The sequence below is a fragment of the Ostrea edulis genome, chromosome 6 (genome assembly GCF_947568905.1).
Source record: "Ostrea edulis chromosome 6, xbOstEdul1.1, whole genome shotgun sequence".
Classification (NCBI taxonomy): Eukaryota; Metazoa; Mollusca; class Bivalvia; order Ostreida; family Ostreidae; genus Ostrea; species Ostrea edulis.
This window is the reverse complement of record NC_079169.1, coordinates 27,805,635-27,829,497: the sequence shown is the minus strand read 5'-3', so window position 1 is coordinate 27,829,497 and position 23,863 is coordinate 27,805,635. Positions and strand designations below refer to the sequence as shown.

The 23,863-nt window shown below is 32.9% G+C and overlaps 1 protein-coding gene and 3 long non-coding RNA genes across 6 annotated transcripts in view; 2 read left to right on the top strand and 2 right to left on the bottom strand.

The window, feature by feature from the left end:
- The window catches only part of LOC125677535 (uncharacterized), a 94,918-nt gene that overhangs the window by 34,145 nt on the left and 36,910 nt on the right, over window positions 1-23,863 (top strand). The window contains exons 1-2 of one of the 3 annotated variants that reach the window (XM_056142289.1): window positions 18,237-18,340; window positions 18,568-18,678. The exons of 1 other annotated variant lie outside the window; for it this stretch is intronic. The gene's annotated coding sequence lies outside the window, so the exon portion shown is untranslated. Of the gene's footprint in view, window positions 1-18,236; window positions 18,393-18,567; window positions 18,679-23,863 lie in introns of those variants that run through there. One more of the 3 variants, XM_056142290.1, reaches the window with a different exon arrangement.
- On the top strand, window positions 6,426-12,450 carry LOC130047395 (uncharacterized). Its single transcript, XR_008796284.1, has 2 exons — window positions 6,426-6,705; window positions 6,889-12,450. It is a non-coding gene; the product is annotated as an uncharacterized LOC130047395 (long non-coding RNA).
- Window positions 7,815-8,692, bottom strand: LOC130047392 (uncharacterized). Its single transcript, XR_008796281.1, has 2 exons — window positions 8,389-8,692; window positions 7,815-8,040 (listed from the first exon to the last, which is right to left on the bottom strand). It is a non-coding gene; the product is annotated as an uncharacterized LOC130047392 (long non-coding RNA).
- On the bottom strand, window positions 19,788-20,972 carry LOC130047393 (uncharacterized). Its single transcript, XR_008796282.1, has 2 exons — window positions 20,363-20,972; window positions 19,788-20,014 (listed from the first exon to the last, which is right to left on the bottom strand). It is a non-coding gene; the product is annotated as an uncharacterized LOC130047393 (long non-coding RNA).

The following is a 23,863-nucleotide window of genomic DNA, read 5'->3' as shown; positions in this document are numbered from 1 at the left end:
TATATAATTGAAACCATCTTTTATTGAACATAATTCATCCTTACTCAAAATTCTATTATTTGAAGGTGGGTAAAATTATTCAAAATTAAGTTCAAAGTTAAGAAACACGGTTTTCAGAAAACTTAGATGGGGGATTTTATACTGTTTTTCAAAAATGTTAACCTAAAATTTTGATATTGCTGTTTCATGGTAAGAGAATGAATATCCAATGTCTCTAAACAAAAGAAATGTTGATACATGTAAATTAAAGGAAATTCGTGTTCATTCCTTACAATATCTCTATGAAGTCGACGTTTTCGAGATATTTATTTAAAATCACGGTGGTATGACAAGATGTGGTTAAACTCAAAAGAACATTCATAAGACATGATTCATTTATTTGAATTTGGTTTGGAAACACTTCAAAATTCAGTCTTCGATATTAAACATTGTTTGTGCTCCTAGAAATAAATCTGTCGATTTACACGTACGCTTTAAACCTTTCAGTGGAAAATGACATTGTTCTGATTTTTGAAAAACGGTATAAAATCCCCCATCTAAGTTTTCCGAAAACCGTGTTTCTCAAAATTGCCAAAATATTTAAAAAGTTAGATTAATGCTGTATCCTAAGATATAACTCTGTCGATTTGCACGTACGCTTAAAACCTGTTTGGGGAGAATGACATTTTTGAAAATCTGAGTTAATATTGTCCATTAGAATTCTGTAGCAAATTCTTTCAGAAAGTCGTGTTTTGCATTTTATCAATTTCTCAACAGAGTCGGGCTACTGACAAATATGCGAAAATTCATACTAAGGATCACACCATTGTCTTTTCTTAATTTGAAATTACAAATTATGAATTTTTAACTATCAGTTATGACCTCATCATTACAAATTGTAATTGCAAGTTAATAATGTGGAATAGAAATGATCAAATTGTTACTAAAGAAACTGCTAATTGGTAACTACAAATTATTGATTAGCATTTACAAATAATAAATTAGTATTTATGAATTTGTATCTACGAATTCATACTTTATTTTTACAAATCAGTAAATTAATTAAATCACAGAATTTCTAATTACAAATTCTTTAACACATTGATCACGATGGTGTTAAGTGTCCTACTAAAAGAAGAGTCGGTCGGTGGGCATATTGCAAACAGTGTTCCAATTATCTAGGGTATTTTAACGGAATAAATTTTAAAAGTTTACTTCTAAGAATCTTTATTCGTTCAATCGAATAATTATAATGCTGTATATATAGTTAAGGTGAACTGTTTAATTGGTAAAAGACTGGATTATATATAAAGAAATCAACTGATTGAATAAATACGTAATTCATTATTATAATCCAGATTCCTCTTCTAAACCATTGATTGAGAACCTTGGTTGGTGGACAATTTATTAGCTATTTGATTTGCGGACTGACTCTCGATTATCTAGGTGAGGTATTATACCCCGCGCAAACTAAGTTCGTGGGGATATTGGAATCACCATGTCTGTCTGTCTGTCCGTAGACATCATTTTGTCCGTGCATGTTCTAAGAAACTAGATCATAGACTTTTCTGTAAATTGGTACACTACTTACTCACCATATGAAGATATGAACCTTGGATTGTCATATTGATTGGGTGATTGTTCTTCAATTTACAGGGTTTTTTTTCTTCTTTTGAACTTAGTCATTTTTTAAAACTAAAAATAGTACTTATGTGTTAAAAAAAATCATGAAGAAATTTAATTTAAAGGTTGTAAATACATTGTTCTTCGACTGATTTTACATGTATGTATTTCCTATTTCAAATTAGAATATTTAAAGTATTAAAAAGTTATGGTAATTTCTATTTTGTTTAAGTGGGGTCTCTTTGTTTGGAGAATATTTCAAAACAAACTAAAAGGCTTGAATCAGACCTTTTATAAACATTTTTCTTATTAGAGTAAAATAACATATATCTACTTGTACCTTACATATTTGATTGATATTGAATGTATGAATATTTCCATTTTCTATAGTCATTTTCTGATAGCGTAGGGGTTCATACTGTAGCAATTTGTAATCGGTTGTCGTCCGTCGTCGTGCGTTAAGAATTGAACATTTTTAACTTCTTCTTGATAACTACCAGTCCAATTCTTTTCAAATTTGGTATGAAGTATGCTTGGGACAAGGAGGACATAAATTGTAAATTTCAGGTCTCCATAATCCCTGGGGCCTTAGAGATGGGGCAAAAACTGCCCAAAATTAACGAATTTTCAAAAATTCTCAAGAACCGGACATGTGTAAGAAAAACTAAATGCATGGTGATGTAGAACACGAAGGCCTCTACCTAAATTTCATGATCTCTGGGGTAGGGGTTCTGACCCCAGGGCGGGGCCAAACTTGGTATATAGTGTTTATAGGTAAAACACTTAAATAACATCTTCTTTAGTGCTGTTGATACTATATTAAAACTAAATAGATATTTAAAAAGAGTAGGTAGTCCTTTACCAAAATTATAAATTTAATGATCTCATGGGTAGGGGTTTTGGTATCAGGGTGGGGCCAAAATGGTCAGTTATTAAATGTGTGAACAATAGACATTTTTTACTTCTTCTTGATAACTATCATTCCAATTCTTTTCATATTTGGTATGAAGCATTTTTGGGACAAGGGGGACATAAATTGAAAATGTCAGGTCTCCAGAACCCCTGGGGCCTTAGGGGTGGGGAAAAACTGCTCCAAATTGATAAATTTTCAAAAATCTTCTTCTCAAGAACCGGACATGTGTAAGAAAAACTAAATGCATGGTGATATAGAGTAGGTAGGCCGCTACCTAAATTGCAAAGCTCATAATCTACGGGGTAGGGGTTCTGACCCCAGGGCGGGGCCAAACTTGGTATATAGTGTTTATGTGTAAAACACTTAAATAACATCTTCTTTAGTGCTGTTGATACTATATTGAAACTAAATAGATATTTAGAAAGAGCAGGTGGTCCTTTACCAAAATTGTAAATTTAATGATCCCAGGGGTAGGGGATTTGGTATCAGGGTGGGGCCAAAATGGTCAATTATTAAATTTGTGAAGAATAGACATTTTTAACTTCGTGATAACAATAATTCCAATTATTTTCATATTTGGTATGGAGCAGCTTTGGAACAAGGGGGACATAAATTGTAAATCTTAAGATTCCTGCACCCCTGGGGCCTTTGGGGCGGGGCAAAAATTGACCAATTTAAAAAAATATTCCTCTCAAGAACCACACACGTTTAAGAAAAACTAAATGCATGGTGACAGAGATCAGGAAAAACTGTACCAAAATTGTAAATTTCATGATCCCCGAGGTAGGGGTTCTGACCCCAGGGCGGGGCCAAACTTAGTTCATAGTATATATGTGTAAGTTTGCTGATACTGTATAAAATTTAAATGCATACTTAGGAGTAGCAGAAAAGGATGTACAAAAAATGATGAATTTCAATCAAAACCCAAGGTTATGACTTAAGGCTGAGTCCAAATTAGACATATGTTTTGATGGTTTAATGTTAATACACCTATTATTTAAAACCTTTCATCAGTGTATGCACTTTTGAAGGTAGTGAAGTTTTAAGAACACATCTTGTTTTATACTGTTGCTGAACATTAGAATGAAAGTAGTGATACTTTTTCACTAGTATTCAGGTGACCGATAAGGCCTGTAGGCCTCTTGTTAAAAATCCCGATGTTGAACAAATCTTTATTTTTAACTAGAAGTATTTCTTCTTTTCCACAGTTTTAATGATTCCAAAGTATACATATATATAATGCACTGCCGACTCCCGATGATCCCGGATTGCGATCGATGATTTACAGATAATATCCAAACCAGCGAACAAAATAACTTCATTCTTCTCGGGAACAATCTTCATGTCCAAATTGATCCACACAATAAAAAAAAAGTAATAATAAAGATAAATTCCTAAACTTGAAATGTCGCCTACTCAAAAGTTGTCTCACAAGAACATGCTACAGACAACATATTTCGCCGGTACAACAACTACAATGGCTGCCGGTAAAGCAATGTGTTGTGTTTAAAGTGCTGACAACCATACATAAGTCACTATACTCTTTCTCAGCACCAGCATACATGAGAGAGCTATGTCCTGTTTACCAGCCAAATAGGACCTTGAGATCATCATCCGACCAATGGAAACTGGTAGTGAAGAAATCATCAAACAAATACGGTACAAAGGCCATACAAACACTAGGTGCACAATTGTGGAAAAAACTGCCACTGGAACTTCGAGAGCTTGAAGCACATGGAACATTCCGCAAGAACTTAATAACACTCTTGTTCAAGCGTGAATATGCCCTGTGAATGTAAAATTCAGTGTAATATCAAGGATTCCATATGCAAGCTCTTGCAAACTGAATTTTGATCCAGCATACGAATACCTGTATGTCAGTTGTATCTTGTCAAGTCAAAGTCAACCACTTCGTCATTTTACTACCATGTTTTATTTTAATTCTTTCTATTGTTTTATCATTTTCTTTATAGCTTTTACATGTGTTTTATTAGTATATTATCAATGATTATTAGCACAAAGAATGTACAGCGCATAGAAACTATATGTAATATTTCAAAATATTAATATATATTTGTATCTAAAATCAAATATTTTATTATATTTTCTAAAATCGGGTTTGAATTTTCTCTCTTCTTCAGCAAAACAATATCTAATAAGACTTTTGAAGGACCAATTTTACAAAATGAAATCAATTTATCTTGATTTTCTAATGATTAAAATTTACATATGTTAAAGCTCAGAATTTGTTATATAACTGTTAATTAAATAATCAAAACATTAATAAAAATCATATATTAACAAAATCACAAACATTTTGAATATTTTCTATTTTAAAAAAATTAAATACCGTATCTTTCATTTTATTTATATTCTTAAATAGAATTATGTATTGCGAAAAATAAACGTATATTGGAACAGAACAGAACACATGATTTAGTACGTTTGACTGAAAAAACAATCGGGCAATATGTAAAATGGAGTATTTCTTCAAGACAATTAGTAACAAATCTGTAATTAAATTCAGAAATTCATCAAATTTAATTTAATTTGTAATGAGGGTTCTGCGGCAGAACTACGTCCACGTCGTAAAATCGGGGAAACATATAATTTATGTAGCTAAGAGTTCTGCCATAATTTAGAAACACAAAGAATGCCTAATAATGGTATATTTTATTAATTTTTGAAAAATAATTTGTTTCCATTATAATGGTATTTTTCTTTGGATCATATTGTGTTATATCTCTATGTCTGTTACATGTCACCGTACCTGTATCGGTGTCCGTTTTCGGTTTTTGTATTGACAACACAGTACTAGATTTACCGCTTTTGAGTAGGCGACATTTCAAGTTTTAAGAATTTATACTTATTATTGGGTTTTTTATTGTGTGAATCAATTTAGACATAAAGATTGTTCCTGAGAAGTATGAAGTTATTCTGTTCTCCGGTTTTGATATTATTTATAGAACATCGCAATCCGGGACCATCGGGCTTCGGGAGTACTAGATTTACCGCCTGCCTACAACAACGTTTGGAACATATGCAGTCATAACAGCGAGTCCGCACTAATATGTAATTTGGAATATTGTTTTGCGATTGGCTGCACACACGAGACTGGGAAAACTCTGCCATGTAGTTTATTTAGGTTCCTAGAGTAGGGAAGACGGGAATACAAAGATACAGGTACGTAATAGTATCATAATTCAATGAATAATCATAATCTGATAATGTCAAAGCAAAACACGTGTGTATACACTGGCAAAATATACTGCACACGTTGTATCGTTATTTCAGAGGGGGAGTAGACGTACAAAAGATTTTGACAGACGAACTGATAATAATGAAAAGAATTGACTACAATTTTTTAAATGGGGATGAGTTATTCTCCGTTATCGATTTAAACATTTAATAACATCTTTCACTACATAATTCCCTTCTGCCAGAAAAGGGGAAGGGACACTAATTTATTGTATTAATATAGAAGATTAAAAACCTTGCTAGAAAAATGGGAAACGGTTACTTGACAGGACCCCCTTGATACTACTTGCCTGTATATAGGTTCCTGCATGATTAAATTTTGTATTGTGTTTCAAGAGAACTGGCATATATCTTTATTGTATAATTATGTAAAAGTGGCACATGGCTTTGATAAGAATGTTTGTAAAACTCATATTCTGTGCTGATTTCAGAAACTACAACTTTGTTGTGTAGTGAGCCACTTTAAGTCAATAAAATCAGCAACATATGGTATATTACTTTTTTTTATATACATAAAGTTCTGAAACCTGCTGAAGCAGAAGCATCTGCTTTAAACATACATGTAGTAAGCGAAGTTGATGTTGAGACTGCTACTAGTGAGTACATGATCACGATTATACACCAACAAACCCTCAACATTTAAAAGGTAAGGTGTGTGATACAAGTATTGTCAATACCACATACTAGTACATCAAAACAGGAAATTACAGCTGTTGTTTAGTGTCACGTAGTGTTCCTGTATTGCATTCATTCTTATTTCAGTGTTATCAAAATGTATATGCATACCAAATACTATGATGGTATTGTTTTTGTTTTTACAGCTTCCCTTGAAGACTTGGATGTTGTAAACCTGCAGTGAAAAATATACCTGCTTAATTAAATGAAACCATCCATAACAATAGGAAACATCATGATTAAAAGACCCTGGAAAGGTATGTTTAGCAGTTTGTTAGAAAAAATGAACAATACACTGACTAGTTATCAATTTTACAGGTCAGCGTAGATTTCACAATATTCAATTACCTAGTAATTTGGGGGGGGGGGGGGCATAGATGTTGCTGTATACACCATTTTCTGTGGATATTTTTCATGTGTTCATGAAATTTTGTTTGAAGGGATCATGAAAACTGTTGGGAGTGTCCATTCAACTGAAATACCAAAGTCAGTTGAAGATTGTAATTTATGCAACAGAAGTGACCTAACATGACCAAATTGATATGAATAGCCAGTCCTTCGCTTACAGTTATTACAAGAGTCGCCACAAAGAAAAGGCTTTAGCGTACATTACACCTAATGCAGCTCATTTCAAATCTGTATGCTGGATACAAATCTAATTCGGCAATCGTGAACCATTGTGGCATTTTGGAGAAGTTACAAGTTGGTGATATGTTCCTGGCGGACAAAGGATTTTGTGTATTTGACAAACTTCCAAATGACATGACACTTAATGTCCCACTATTGTTTACCAATAATTCCACTTCCCAAAAGAGGATGCACAGCTTTGCTATAAGATTCGCAGAGGCAGAATCCATGGAGGATGGGAAAATGAGAGAATATATCTTTTTTTAAATCCTGAGCCATATTCTATCACAGTATAGATATTGATCTGACAAAATATTTCAGATTTGTGTGGCCAATGTGAATTTGCAGGTTCCCCTTTTGAAGGAGATTGCAGATAAATCCTACAAACTTATTAGATTAATTGCACTTATATGTATAATTTAAATCTGCACATACCTCATCTAAAATAAGAAAAACCTGTCTATAAAGTTTATTGAACAGAGGATGCTTACTGCTCCTAGGCACCTGATCCCACCTCTGGTGTGTCCAGGGGTCCGTGTTTGCGCAACTATCTATTTTGTATTGCTTGTAGGAGTTATGGGATTGATCACTGTTCGTTATCTTCACCTTGCATATATGTAATTACATAACTTTGATAGATGCACCACTGATATCATAGTAAAGTATATGTAAATGTGGTTATGTGTGTGTGTTTTATAATTCAATCGGTGAAATTGAAAGAATTTTCTAGCATAACAAAGACAGCAAAATACTTTTTTATTATAATATTATAATTAAACTCTCTCTCGCTTGAAATGTTTTTGACCATAATACATTTTTGTCGATGTGAACTCTTTGAGTGTCAATAGGAGTCCACACTAGGAAATCACAGCATAGGGTGTCTTTCAGGTGTTGTTGTCCTTGGATGTGGTGTCAATATTCATACTGTCTTTTGAGGTGCAGCGAACCATCGCTTGCATCACATTCTTAAATGGCAAATGTCATTACATAAATTGATAAAACATGTGTACAACATGATTTACAAGTGCTTTGATTAGGAGTAAAGGTAGTATACTACACACATACTTATTTTGTACTGCAGTATTCAAAACATGATGCGAGTAAGGTTAAATTCACAATAAAAGAAAAACATTAACAGTTCAATATCACAATGAAACCTAAGTAGTACTTGTCTCTCATTCAAAAAACGTTACTATAAAGTTATAATAAACTGGGGTACATTCATAAAATATGAATACATTTTAAAAGTACAGCTAATGTACGTACATTGGGTACACATACATGTAATTGTTCACTCTATAATGCTGACTTACCAAGAGGGAAATCCCAACATTTGCCTCTTTAATTGTCATTGCTCGAGCTGAAAATGGGCATTTAACCCCAATTAAGAATTTCAGGCGTTGCTTACAATGGCCTGTTGTCCTGATGAATGAGGATGCAGTTCATTCCTCCATTGTCGTTGTGACCTTTGGCTGTGTCGACTTTGGATATTTTATCCAACTACCGGTGTATTTTACATCAGTTTTATTTGCCTTCTTATATCTGAAAATTTCCAATATATCTACATGTAACATTTTTATCTTTGGGTATATGATAATCATAATAGATAAAGATCCAAACACGTATTGACTTTGTTTTTATCTTTAAATTGTATACATGCCTCTGAAAACTTCTTATGGTTGATGTTTTATCTGTTATACAATTTTAACTTAATTCTAACTCACCACTTATTACATTATGCATCTTCAGTTTTATACACATAATACATACTATCGAATAAAAATTATGGAGCCATGTCGTGCTACCAGTTGGATATAGCTACAGAAACATGGTACAGGGTCTAAGGTGTAGCATTTGGCGACGACCGCATAATTAGGGCCCCGCATAAAATGCGGGAAGCCCTATAGTAATGACATTGTCCGTCCGTCCGTCCGTCCGTCTGGCCGTCCGTCCGTCAACACTTTCTTTGCGACACGATAACTCAAACAGTTTTTATCGTACAGTTTTCAAATTTTGTACAGAAATAATGTACAATAAGAGGACGAAGCCTATAGATCTTGGGGTCATTTCACTGTGTCTGTCTGTACGGCATGATCTTTCTCATTATGAACATTTTCTTTGTTACACAATAACTCAAACAGTTTTCATTGTACAGTTTTCAAATTTTGTACAGAAATACTTTACAATAAGAGGAAGACACCTATAGATTTTGGGGTCATGTCACTTTGTCTGTCTGTCTGTATGTGTGTCATTATCTTTGTTATTATGAACACTTTCTTTGTGACACGATAACTCAAACAGTTTTCATTGTACAGTTTTCAAATTTTGTACAGAAATGCTTTACAATAAGAGGAAGATACCTATAGATTTTGAAGTCGTGTCACTTTGTCTGTCTGTTTGAATGTCGTCATCTTTCTTATTATGACCGTATTTATTTACCACTGTCTAAGGGAGATAATTCAATTTGAATTATGATATGTATTGTATTGATATATAGAAAATTTACAAGAAATAACTCTACAACATTGTGTATGTGTATATATTTGGTTTTTTTTAATGTGATATAAAAAATGCTTGATGTTACATGTATATTGAATTAAAACACGTCATTCGCAGTCAGCAACTATCGATCGGGATCGGAATGAGAAATAAAATTTCTTATATCCGGTTGCAAAGTGAAACTGCTTCATGCTTCAAGTTGTTGAATTATGTAGTAATTGCACGTTACACATTAGAGAACTGTTCCTTTTAATAAAGAAAGTCACAAAATAGATACAAAATGAGTGTACCTTATTCATTACTGTTAGCGAGCTTTCGTCGGCGAAAATCTCGAAATGGCGTGTTTCACTGTGCTTGTTGACGGTAAGGTCCACATTTTCTATGTGAGTATTTTTATATTTCATCATGAATTTTTTGCGCATACATGGTATGTCTCGGCTAGGAATAATGGAAACGTTCTCACTTATGTATGTAAAGACATATTAATCTCTATTTTTAAAAATGTAGAACACTTTTATCAAATGACAATGTGTTTGAAAACGCTTAGAGCCCCGATGTCAGAATTTCCTTTTCCAAGACATCAATATGTCAAATTCATAATCCTTTTAGAATAGGATGTACCATATTTTGCACCAGTTATCCATTTTGAATCCTCTTTTAGAATGGGATTTTGTTGCACTCTGTTGTGTTTGAGTGGATGTCATGAGTGTGTGTCAAACAGAAGTAATATAAATTGCATAAGTCTCTCACAATTATGCTTCATCAGCTCTTATACTTGGACGAATTTCGCTCCACTTTTTTGGCACGCTGTTGTTTGCTATAATTAGCTCTAAAACTTCATAGTTATTTCGGATTTCAAACATTTCGGTTGAGCATCACTGAAGAGACATTATTTGTCGAAATGCGCATCTGGTGCATCAAAATTGGTACCGTATAAGTTTTACATGATGCCTTTTTCACAAATTGGCATTCCAATGTATCTTTATATATTATTAATTCTAACATATATACCAGCTCCAAACATTGCTATATCAAATACAGATGTCACTTACCTCTAATATTACCCTCGACGGGGCCCTTGCTGACCGTGTCAGTTTTCTAGTTCTTGCCTGACGACGATCTCAAAATTGTTGTTTGGCATAATTTTGATTAATAACTAATAACTAGTGGCACTCTATTATCAAAATTTTCTTTGGCGATCCTACTCTAATTCTTTTCTGTATACATTTTAGTTATTTCACATGTATATACATACCTACATCCCTGTTACTAATATTACTAATTATTACCTTCTATTAAAATCAAAATAAATATCAAATATTCTGTTATTCATATAAAATATTAAAATATATTAAACATAAATTATTATTAAAATTATTAAATAAATCAAATAAAATTTATTGTTAGAATTATTATATAAATTAAATAAATTTTCCTTTTAAATTTAATAAATATCATTATTTAAATTATTAAATAAATTATTTAAATAAAGTATTAAATAAAAATTCTTATCACTAATAAAAATTATTATTTATATTATAATTTAAATAAACCTTATTAAATATATTCAATAAAATTATTAAATAAAATAATAAATTTCTTTTTTAATTTTAACACTTATTTATAATTTTCAATTTTATTACTTATTTATCATTAAATCAATATCATTTTATAATATATTTTTTTATATATAAAATATAAGTTACTTCTTTATTTCATTATGATTTAAGACCTATGACCACCTGTATGTGTCCGGCCATCAAAAGACAGTACCGCAGTCATCAGATGTGTTGGTACACGATGGTCCTTATTTATTTATTATTATTTATTTTTAAACCATGGGACAACCGATACGTCCCATACGGAGCATATGTATGTTATTAAAACACACTTCAACTTCACTATGATGGTGCATTTGGGAGGTGTTGGAGGGTGAGGCTGGATCGCAAAGAGATGGATAGTATTATGGATGATAATAGTCACCAATCGGTTAACGATATATAGTCAACCAATCCTACGAATATCAAACAAACTAATGGTATAGATTAACTTCATACTATTTCATTGAACCAGCTTGAGATTATATAATTGAAACCATCTTTTATTGAACATAATTCATCCTTACTCAAAAATTCTATTATTTGAAGGTGGGTAAAATTATTCAAAATTAAGTTCAAAGTTAAGAAACACGGTTTTCAGAAAACTTAGATGGGGGATTTTATACTGTTTTTCAAAAATGTTAACCTAAAATTTTGATATTGCTGTTTCATGGTAAGAGAATGAATATCCAATGTCTCAAAACAAAAGAAATGTTGATACATGTAAATTAAAGGAAAATTGTGTTCATTCCTTACAATATTTCTATGAAGTCGACGTTTTCGAGATATTTATTTAAAATCACGGCGGTATGACAAGCATGTGGTTAAACTCAAGATAACATTCATAACACATGATTCATTTATTTGAATTGGGTTTGGAAACACTTCAAAATTCAATCTCCGATATTAAACATTGTTTGTGCTCCTAGAAATAAATCTGTCGATTTACACGTACGCTTTAAACCTTTCAGTGGAAAATGACATTGTTCTGATTTTTGAAAAACGGTATAAAATCCCCCATCTAAGTTTTCCGAAAACCGTGTTTCTCAAAATTGCCAAAATATTTAAAAAGTCAGATTAATGCTGTATCCTAAGATATAACTCTGTCGATTTGCACGTAAGCTTAATACATGTTTGGGGACAATGACATCGTTCTCATTTTTGAAAACCTGACTTAATATTGTCCATTAGAACTATGTAGCAAATTCTTTCAGAAAGTCGTGTTCTGCATTTTATCAATTTCTCAACAGAGTCGGGCTACTGACAAATATGCGAAAATTCATACTAAGGATCACACCATTGTCTTTTCTTCATTTGAAATTACAAATTATGAATTTTTAACTATCAGTTATGACCTCATCATTACAAATTGTTATTGCAAGTAAATAATGTGGAATAGAAATGATCAAATTGTTACTAAAGAAACTGCTAATTGGTAACTACAAATTATTGAATAGCATTTACAAATAATGAATTTGTATTTATGAATTTGTATCTACGAATTCATACTTTATTTTTACAAATTAGTAAATTAATTAAATCACAGAATTTCTAATTACAAATTTTTTAACACATTGATCACGATGGTGTTAAGTGTCTTACTAAAAGAAGAGTCGGTCAGTGGGCATATTGCAAACAGTGTTCCAATTATCTAGGGTATTTTTTAACGGAATAAATTTTAAAAGTTTACTTCTAAGAATCTTTATTCATTCAATCGAATAATTATAATGCTGTATATATAGTTAAGGTGAACTGTTCCATTAGTAAAATACTGGATTATATATAAAGAAATCAACTAATTGAATAAATACGTAATTCATTATTATAATCCAGATTCCTCTTCTAAACCATTGATTGAGAACCTTGGTTGGTGGACAATTTATTAGCTATTTGATTTGCGGACTGACTCTCGATTATCTAGGTGAGGTATTATACCCCGCGCAAACTAAGTTCGTGGGGATATTGGAATCACCATGTCCGTCTGTCTGTCCGTAGACATCATTTTGTCCGTGCATGTTCTAAGAAACTAGATCATAGACTTTTCTGTAAATTGGTACACTACTTACTCACCATATGAAGATATGAACCTTGGATTGTCATATTGATTGGGTGATTGTTCTTCAATTTACAGGTTTTTTTTCTTCTTTTGAACTTAGTCATTTTTTAAAACTAAAAATAGTACTTATATGTTAAAACAAATCATGAAGAAATTTAATTTAAAGGTTGTAAATACATTGTTCTCCGACTGATTTTACATGTATGTATTTCCTATTTCAAATTAGAATATTTAAAGTATTAAAAAGTTATGGTAATTTCTATTTTGTTTAAGTGGGGTCTCTTTGTTTGGAGAATATTTCAAAACAAACTAAAAGGCTTGAATCAGACCTTTTATATACATTTTTCTTATTAAAGTAAAATAACATATATCTACTTGTACCTTACATATTTGATTGATGTTGAATGTATGAATATTTCCATTTTCTATACAGTCATTTTCTGATAGCGTAGGGGTTCATACTGTAGCAATTTGTAATCGGTTGTCGTCCGTCGTCGTGCGTTAACAACTGAACATTTTTAACTTCTTCTTGATAACTACCAGTCCAATTTTTTTCAATTTTGATATGAAGCATCTTTGGGACAAGGGGGGCATAAATTGTAAAATTCAGGTCTCCAACATCCCTGGGGCCTTAGAGGTGGGGCAAAAACTGCCGAAAATTAACCAATTTTCAAAAATTCTCAAGAACCGCATATGTGTAAGAAAAACTAAATGCATGATGATGTAGAGCACGAAGGCCTCTACCTAAATTATAAATTTCATGATCCCCGGGGTTGGGGTTCTGACCCAAGGGCGGGGTCAAACTTGGTATATAGTGTTTATAGGTAAAACACTTAAATAACATCTTCTTTAGTGCTGTTGATACTATATTAAAACTAAATAGATATTTAGAAAGAGTAGGTGGTCCTCTACCTAAATTGGAAATCTAATGATCCCAGGGGTCGGGGTTTTGGTATCAGCGTGGGGCCAAAATGGTCAGTTATTAAATGTGTGAACAATAGACATTTTTGACTTCTTCTTGATAACTATCATTCCAATTCTTTTCATATTTGGTATGAAGCAATTTTGGGACAAAGGAGACATAAATTGTAAATTTCAGGTCTCCAACACCCCTGGGGCCTTAGGGGTTGGGAAAACTCCTCAAAATTGATAAATTTTCAAAAATCTTTTTCTCAAGAACCGGACATGTGTAAGAAAAACTAAATGTATGGTGATGTAGAGCAGGTAGGCCGCTACCAAAATTTTAAATCTCATAATCTACGGGTAGGGGTTCTGACCCCAGGGCGGGGCCACACTTGGTATATAGTGTTTATGTGTAAAACACTTAAATAACATCTTCTTTAGTGCTGTTGATACTATATTGAAACTAAATAGATATTTAGAAAAAACAGGTGGTCATTTACCAAAATTGTAAATTTAATGATCCCAGGGGTAGGGGATTTGGTATTAGGGTGGGGCCAAAATGGTCAGTTATTAAATTTGTGAAGAATAGACATTTTTCACTTCGTGATAACTATCATTCCAATTCTTTTCATATTTGGTATGGAGCATCTTTGAAACAAGGGGGGGGGGGCATAAATTGTAAATTTTAAGATTCCCGCACCCCTGGGGCCTTAGGGGCGGGGCAAAAACTGCCCAAAATTGACCAATTTTAAAAAATCTTCTCAAGAACCACACACGTTTAAGAAAAACTAAATGCATGGTGATGGAGAGCAGGAAAGGCTGTACCAAAATTGTAAATTTCATGATCCCCGGGGTAGGGGTTCTGACCCTAGGGCGGGGCCAAACTTAGTTCATAGTATATATGTGTAAGTTTGCTGATACTGTATAAAATCTAAATGCATACTTAGGAGTAGTAGAAAAGGATGTACAAAAAATGATGAATTTCAATCAAAACCCAAGGTTAAGACTTAAGAATGAGTCCAAATTAGTAATATGTTTTGATGTTTTAATGTTAATACACCTATTATTTAAAACCTTTCATCAGTGTATGCACTTTTGAAGGCAGTGAAGTTTTAAGAACACATCTTGTTTTATACTGTTGCTGAACATTAGAATTTAGCTTAGATATTCAGAACAGGATTTTTTTTCTAGATTTTATAGCCCATGAAAGTAGTGATACTTTTTCAATAGTATTCAGGTGACCGATAAGGCCTGTGGGCCTCTTGTTAAAAAAACCCGATGTTGAATAAATATACAAAATATACATGTATATAATGTACTGCCAACTCCCGATGATCCTGGATGGCGATCGATGATTTACAGATAATATCCAAACCAGCGAACAAAATAACTTCATTCTTCTCGGGAAGAATCTTTATGTCCAAATTCATCCACACAATAAAAAAAAGTAATAATAAATATAAATTCCCTAACTTGAAATGTCGCCTACTCAAATGTGGTCATTTATAACTAATTTTCCACTTCGGATAAAAGTAAAAGCCTTTACATAACAAATTAGTTTAATTACCATCTAATGCGAGGCAAGCCGCATTGCCTATAAATTTTGAAAAGAAAACTATTCTAGGTGTGAATTAAAATTTCCCCGGGAGTGGGGGGGGGGGGGGGGGTTCATGTGGGCAAATCAAAAAAAAAGAAGACTTTTCAAGATTTCAAGGCGTGTTCTATTATTTAAGACAAAACCTATTATTAGCACGTTGTCTCACAAGAACATGCTACAGACAACATATTTCGCCGGTACAACAACTACAATGGCTGCCGGTAAAGCAACGTGTTGTGTTTAAAGTACTGACAACCATACATAAGTCACTACTCTCTTTCACCAGCATAAATAAGAGAGCTATGTCCTGTTTACCAGCCACATAGGACCTTCAGATCATCATCCGACCAATGGAAACTGGTAGTGAAGAAATCATCAAACAAATACGGTACAAAAGCCATAAAAACACTAGGTGCACAATTGTGGAATAAACTGCCACTGGAACTTCGAGAGCTTGAAGCACATGGAATATTCCACAAAAACTTAATAAACACTCTTGTTCAAGTGTGAATATGCCCTGTGAATGTAAAATTCAGTGTAATATCAAGGATTCCATATGCAAGCTCTTGCAAACTGAATTTTGATCCAGCATACGAATACCTGTATGCCAGTTGTATCTTGTCAAGTCAAATCCAACCACTTCGTCATTTTACTACCATGTTTTATTTTAATTCTGTCTATTGTTTTTATCATTTTCTTTATAGCTTTTGCAGATGTTTTATTAGTATATTATCAATGATTATTACTACAAACATTATACAGCACATAGAAACTATATGTAATATTTCAAAATATTAATATATTTGTATCTAAAATCAAATATTTTATTATATTTTCTAAAATCGGGTTTGAATATTCTCTCTTCTTCAGCAAAACAATATTTAATAAGAATTTTGAAGGACCAATTTTACAAAATGAAATCAATTTATCTTGATTTTCTAATGATTAAAATTTACATATGTTAAAGCTCAGAATTTGTTATGTATCTGTTAATTAAATAATCGAAACATTAATAAAAATCATATATTAACAAAATCACAAACATTTTGAATATTTTCTATTTAAAAAAGTTAAATACCGTATCTTTCATTTGATTTGTATTCTTAAATAGAATTATGTATTGCGAAAAATAAACGTATATTGGAACAGAACAGAACACATGATTTAGTACGTTTGACTGAAAAAAACAATCGGGCAATATGTAAAATGGAGTATTTCCTCAAGACAATTAGTAACAAATCTGTAATTAAATTCAGAAATTCATCAAATTTAATTTAATTTGTAATGAGGGTTCTGTGTCAGAACTACGTCCACGTCGTATAATCGGGGAAACATGTAATTTATGTAGGTAAGAGTTCTGTCATAATTTAGAAACACAAAGAATGCTTAATAATGGTATATTTTATTAATTTTTGAAAAGTAATTTGTTTCCATTGTAATGGTATTTTTCTTTGGATCATATTGTGTTATATCTCTATGTTTGTTACATGTCACTGTACCTGTATAGATGTCCGTTTTCGGTTTTTGTATTTACAACACAGTACTAGATTTACCGCTTTTGAGTAGGCGACATTTCAAGTTTTAAGAATTTATACTTATTATTGGTTTTTTTATTGTGTGAATCAATTTAGACATAAAGATTGTTCCTGAGAAGTATGAAGTTATTCTGTTCTCCGGTTTTGATATTATTTATAGAACATCGCAATCCGGGACCATCGGGCTTCGGGAGTACTAGATTTACCGCCTGCCTACAACAACGTTTGGAACATATGCAGTCATAACAGCGAGTCCGCACTAATATGTAATTTGGAATATTGTTTTGCGATTGGCTGCACACACGAGACTGGGAAAACTCTGCCATGTAGTTTATTTAGGTACCTAGAGTAGAGAAGCGGTGGTTACAAAGATACAGGTACGTAATAGTATCATAATTCAATGAATAATCATAATCTGATAATGTCAAAGCAACACACGTGTGTATACACTGACAGAATATACTGGACACGTTGTATCGTTATTTCAGAGGGGGAGTAGACGTACAAAAGATTTTGACAGACGAACTGATAATAATGAAAAGAATTGACTACAATTTCCTAAATGGGGGTAAGTTATTCTCCGTTATCGATTTCAACATTTAATAACATCTTTCACTACATAATTCCCTTCTGCCAGAAAAGGGGAAGGGACACTAATTTATTGTATCAATATAGAAGATTAAAAACCTTGCTACAAAAATGGGAAACGGTTACTTGACAGGACACCCTTGATACTACTTGCCTGTCTATAGGTTCCTGCATGATTAAATTTTGTATTGTGTTTCGAGAGAACTGGCATATATCTTTATTGTATAATTATGTAAAAGTGGCACATGGCTTTGATAAGAAAGATTGTAAAACTCATATTCTGTGCTGATTTAAGAAACTACAACTTTGTTGTGTAGTGAGCCACTTTAAGTCAATAATAAAATCAGCAAAATATGGTATATTACTTTTTTTCATCAACACAAAGTTCTGAAACCTGCTGAAGCAGAAGCATATGCTTTAAACATACATGTAGGAAGCGAAGTTGATGTTGAGACTGCTACCAATATAATTGTACCTGACAAAAATGAAGTGAGTATACATGATCACGAGTATACACCAACAAACCCTCAACATTTAAAAGGTAAGGTGTGTGATACAAGTATTGTCAATACCACATACTAGTACATCAAAACAGGAAATTACAGCTGTTGTTTAGTGTCACGTAGTGTTCCTGTATTTCATTCATTCTTATTTCAGTGTTATCTAAATGTATATGTATACCAAATACTATAATGGTATTGTTTTTGTTTTTACAGCTTCCCTTGAAGACTTGGATGTTGTAAACCTGCAGTGAAAAATATACCTGCTTAATTAAATGAAACCATCCATAACAATAGGAAACATCATGATTAAAAGACCCTGGAAAGGTATGTTTTAGCAGTTCGTTAGAAAAAATGAACAATACACTGACTAGTTATCAATTTTACAGGTCAGCGCAGATTTCACAATATTCAATTACCTAGTAATTTGGGGGGGGGGGGGTATAGATGTTGCTGTATACACCATTTTCTGTGGATATTTTTCATGTGTTCATGAAAGTTTGTTTGAAGGGATCATGAAAACTGTTGGGAGTGTCCATTGAACTGAAATACCAAAGTCAGTTGAAGATTGTAATTTATGCAACAGAAGTGACGTAACATGACCAAATTGATATGAATAGCCAGTCCTTCGCTTACAGTTATTACAAGAGTCGCCACAAAGAAAAGGCTTTAGTGTAAATTGCACCTAATGCAGCTCATTTCAAATCTGTATGCCGGATACAAATCTAATTCGGCAATCGTGAACCATTGTGACATTTTGGAGAAGTTACAAGTTGGTAATATGTTCCTGGTGGACAAAGGATTTTGTGTATTTGACAAACTTCCAAATGACATGACACTTAATGTCCCACTATTTCTTACCAATAATTCCACTTCTCAAAGGAGGATGCACAGCTTTGCTATAAGATTTGCAGAGGCAGAATCCATGGAGGATGGGAAAATGAGAGAATATATCTTTTTTTAAATCCTGAGCCATATTCTATCATAGTAGAGATATTGATCTGACAAAATATTTCAGATTTGTGTGGCCCATGTGAATTTGCAGGTTCCCCTTTTGAAGGAGATTGCAGATAAATCCTACAAACTTATTAGATTAATTGCACTTATATGTATAATATAAATCTGCACATACCTCATCTAAAATAAGAAAAACCTGTCTATAAAGTTTATTTAACAGGAGATGCTTACTCCTCCTAGGCACCTGATCCCACCTCTGGTGTGTCCAGGAGTCCGTGTTTGCCCAACTATCTATTTTGTATTGCTTGTAGGAGTTATGAGATTGATCACTGTTCGTTATCTTCACCTTGCATACATGTAATTACATAACTTTGATAGATGCACCATTGATATCATAGTAAAGTATATGTACATGTGGTTATGTGTGTGTGTTTTATAATTGAATCGGTGAAATTGAAAGAATTTTCTAGCATAACAAAGACAGCAAAATACTTTTTTATTATAATATTATAATTAAACTCTCTCTCGCTTGAAATGTTTTTTGACCATAATACATCTTTGTCGATGTGAACTCTTTGAGTGTCAATAGGAGTCCACACTAGGAAATCACAGCATAGGGTGTCTTTCAGGTGTTGTTGTCCTTGGATGTGATGTCAATATTCATACTGTCTTTTGAGGTGCAGCGAACCATCCCTTGCATCACATTCTTAAATGGCAAATGTCATTACATAAATTGATAAAACATGTGTACAACATGATTTACAAGTGCTTTGATTAGGAGTAAAGGTAGTATACTACATACATACTTATTTTGTACTGCAGTATTCAAAACATGATGCGAGTAAGGTTAAATTCATAATAAAAGAAAAACATTAACAGTTCAATATCACAATGAAACCTAAGTAGTACTTGTCTCTCATTCACAAAACGTTACTATAAAGTTATAATAAACTGGGGTACATTCATAAAATATGAATACATTTTAAAAGTACAGCTAATGTACGTACATTGGGTACACATACATGTAATTGTTCACTCTATAATGCTGACTTACCAAGAGGGGAATCCCAACATGTGCCTCTTTAATTGTCATTGCTCGAGCTGAAAATGGGCATTTAACCTCAATTAAGAATTCCAGGCGTTGGTGACAATGGCCTGTTGCCTTGATGAATGAGGATGCAGTTCATTCCTCCATTGTCGTTGTGACCTTTGGCTGTGTCGACTTTGGATATTTTATCCAACTACCGGACAGTGTATTTTACATCAGTTTTATTTGCCTTCTTATATCTGAAAATTTCCAATATATCTACATGTAAAAATTCTATCTTCGAACCCATTTATTACCTACTTTGGGTATATTATAATCATAATATATGTAGATCCAACACGTATTGATATTGTTTTTATCTTTAAATTGTATACATGCCTTTGAAAACTTGCTGCCATATGAAGTTCGACACTAATACTTATGGTCATATTGGCATCAGACCTCCACATTGATGATGTCTGCACAGCGCACAACACCTTTATACTCAGATTCAAGGCATATCTATAAAATAATTAAATATTAAACAATGTTAACCCATCTGTGATGTAACTGATAGAGATAGGCACATTTTAGGCACATTTAATGCGCTTTTTTAAAAATTGAATATTCAACTGTACACTACTGGTATGTACATGTACTCCCCCCCCCCCCCCCCCCCCCCCCCCCCCAGTACGTTCATATAAACAGAAAGCATGTTTCATGCATAATCCGTTTTTCAAATATGCTTATATTTTCAATTCGAATGATTTGAGAATGTAAGAAGCTTAAGAGGCCCAGAGGCCTTATCGGTCACCTGAATACTAGTGAAAAAGTGACACTATTTCCCTGGGTTATGAAATTTAGAAAAAAAATCCTGTTCGGAATATCTAAGCTAAATTCTAATGCTGAGCAACAGTATATACAAGATGTTTTCTTAAATCTTCACTGCCCTCAAAAGTGAATACAGTGATGAACGGCTTTAAATAATAGGTATATTAACATTAAAACATCAAAAGATATGACTAATCCTAAAGTCATAACCCTGGGTTATGAAATTCACCATTTTTTGTACATCTTTTTCTGCTATTCCTAAATATAAATTTAGATTTTATACAGTATCAACACACTTACACATACATACTTTATACTAAATTTGGCCCATCCTTGGTCAGAACCCTTGCTCTGGAGAAAATCAAATTTACAATTTTGGTAAAAGACTACCTGCTCTATCCATTTAGCACTATATACCAAGTTTGGCCCCGCCCTGGGGGTCAGAACCCCTACCCCGGGGATCATGAAATTTACCATTTTGGTAGAGTCCTTCCTTTTCTACATCACTATGCATTTAGTTTTTCTTACGTGTGTGTGGTTCTTGAAAAGATTATTTTTGAAAATTGGTCAATTTTGGGCAGTTTTTGCCCCGCTCCTAAGGCCCCCGGGGGTCCAGGTATCCTGAAATTTACAATTTATGTCCCCCTTGTTCAAAACATGTTTCATACCAAAGAATTGGAATGATAGTTATCAAGAAGTTAAAAATGTCTATTGTTCACACATTTAATAACTGACCATTTTTTAGAGTCCAAAATGAAGCAGTGTGAAGAATTCTGCGATGCGCTTGGTAAAATCAAGAAAACCAACATCTTGGCCGAGGCAACTTGGACACATACTGGGGAACGGGGCTAAACAATGTAGGAAGTATTCATACCGTTATGCAGCGATGGCCCGGTCAAAACAAGCTCGGACGCATGCTAGACAATCTGGCGAGACAGATTCAAATTTAAAGCAACGGAGCGGAACCCGAGCCAGCAACAAGTCTACGTCAGGAATGTAAACAGCCAGTAAATGACTAGATTGCGATTTATTTCTGTTAATTGTAGAGGGCTAAATACCACTGAAAAGCGTACTAAATTAAACACATGGATATCCGAGAGTAATTTTGACATTATTCTTTTAGAGGAAACGCATTATATTGAAAAAATACTATTGCTTATAATGTTAGATGGTTTGGAAAATCAATACATTGTTATTCAGACTCGCCCTACAGTAGAGGGGTCTCCATTCTATTTCGAAAGAATTTATTGTATGAAATATTGAATATCCATAAAACTAACGATGGAAGAAAGTTACTACTGAATATTAAATTTGACGACAAGATTTTAACAATAATGAACATATATGCACCTAATGATATAAATGCAAAGTATGGCTTTTTAAAACGTATAAATATTTAGATAAAAAAACATGCAGAGTGTCAAGAGAACATGCTCATAGGGGGTGATTTCAATTGTTCTTTAGATGAAAATAAAGAAGACAAAAGTGTGAATATTTTAAGGTGTATCGATCCTCATGTGACTTATCAATATTAATGGTTGAAAGTGGAAAAACTGTATTAATTGCAACTCAATATATTTAGATTTAATTCATAGCCAAAGAAAATGTGTATGTTGCCACATTTTTAAAGATGTCGGACATACAAAAACAGAAGTATATGTTAACATCAGAAATCACACATTTTCGTTATACAGAATAATTAAAATAGATAAAAATTTGTTGAAATGACAACTTTAAACGTCAACAGCATAGGAGTTATTGCCCTTGACAACATGTTTTTAAATCATAAACAATTCATTATCTATGGAAAATATAAACTTTTCAGTATCAATAGTTTACCAAATGTTTTATTATATTCAGTGAATAAAATTACTTTGAAAGATATATTTCTATAATGCACAAAGTTTGATTTAATATAATGTTTGCAAAACCCTATGACATCACATGAGGATTGATCAACCTTAAATAGTATCCTTAGTCTCCGAGGGTCTCTACAGCCCAGTAGCTAAGTACTTCGTTACTAGCTTGAAAATACGGATGTATATTTAATTGCTGTTATAAAATTTAGAAATTCATTTCAAAATTAAGGATGATCTCCCTCATGCATAGCTCTTATCCTTAGACGAATTTGATTCCACTTAATAGCTCTAAAACTTCATTATTTCGGATTTCAAACATTTCGGTTGAGCATCACTGAAGAGACATAATTTGTCGAAATGCGCATCTGGTGCATCAAAATTGGTACCGTATAAGTTTTACATTATGACCCCTGGGTCGAGGCCTCTGCTGGTGGACTGTTAGTCCCCGAGGGTCTCTACAGCCCAGTAGCTAAGTACTTCGTTACTAGCTTGAAAATACGGATGTATATTTAATTGCTGTTATAAAATTTAGAAATTCATTTCGAAATTAAGGATTATCTCCCTTATGGATAGCTCTTATCCTTAGACGAATTTGATTCCACTTTTTTTGGCATACTGTTTTTCCCTATAATAGCTCTAAAACTTCATTATTTCGGATTTCAAACATTTCGGTTGAGAATCACTGAAGAGACATAATTTGTCGAAATGCGCATTTGGTGCATCAAAATTGGTACCGTAGAAGTTTTACATCCTAAAAAGTTGGAGCTCATAGACCTGTGGAAAAAAAATTAAACCAAATAATAAAGAATACACCTGGTGCAATGGTGAAAATATAGTC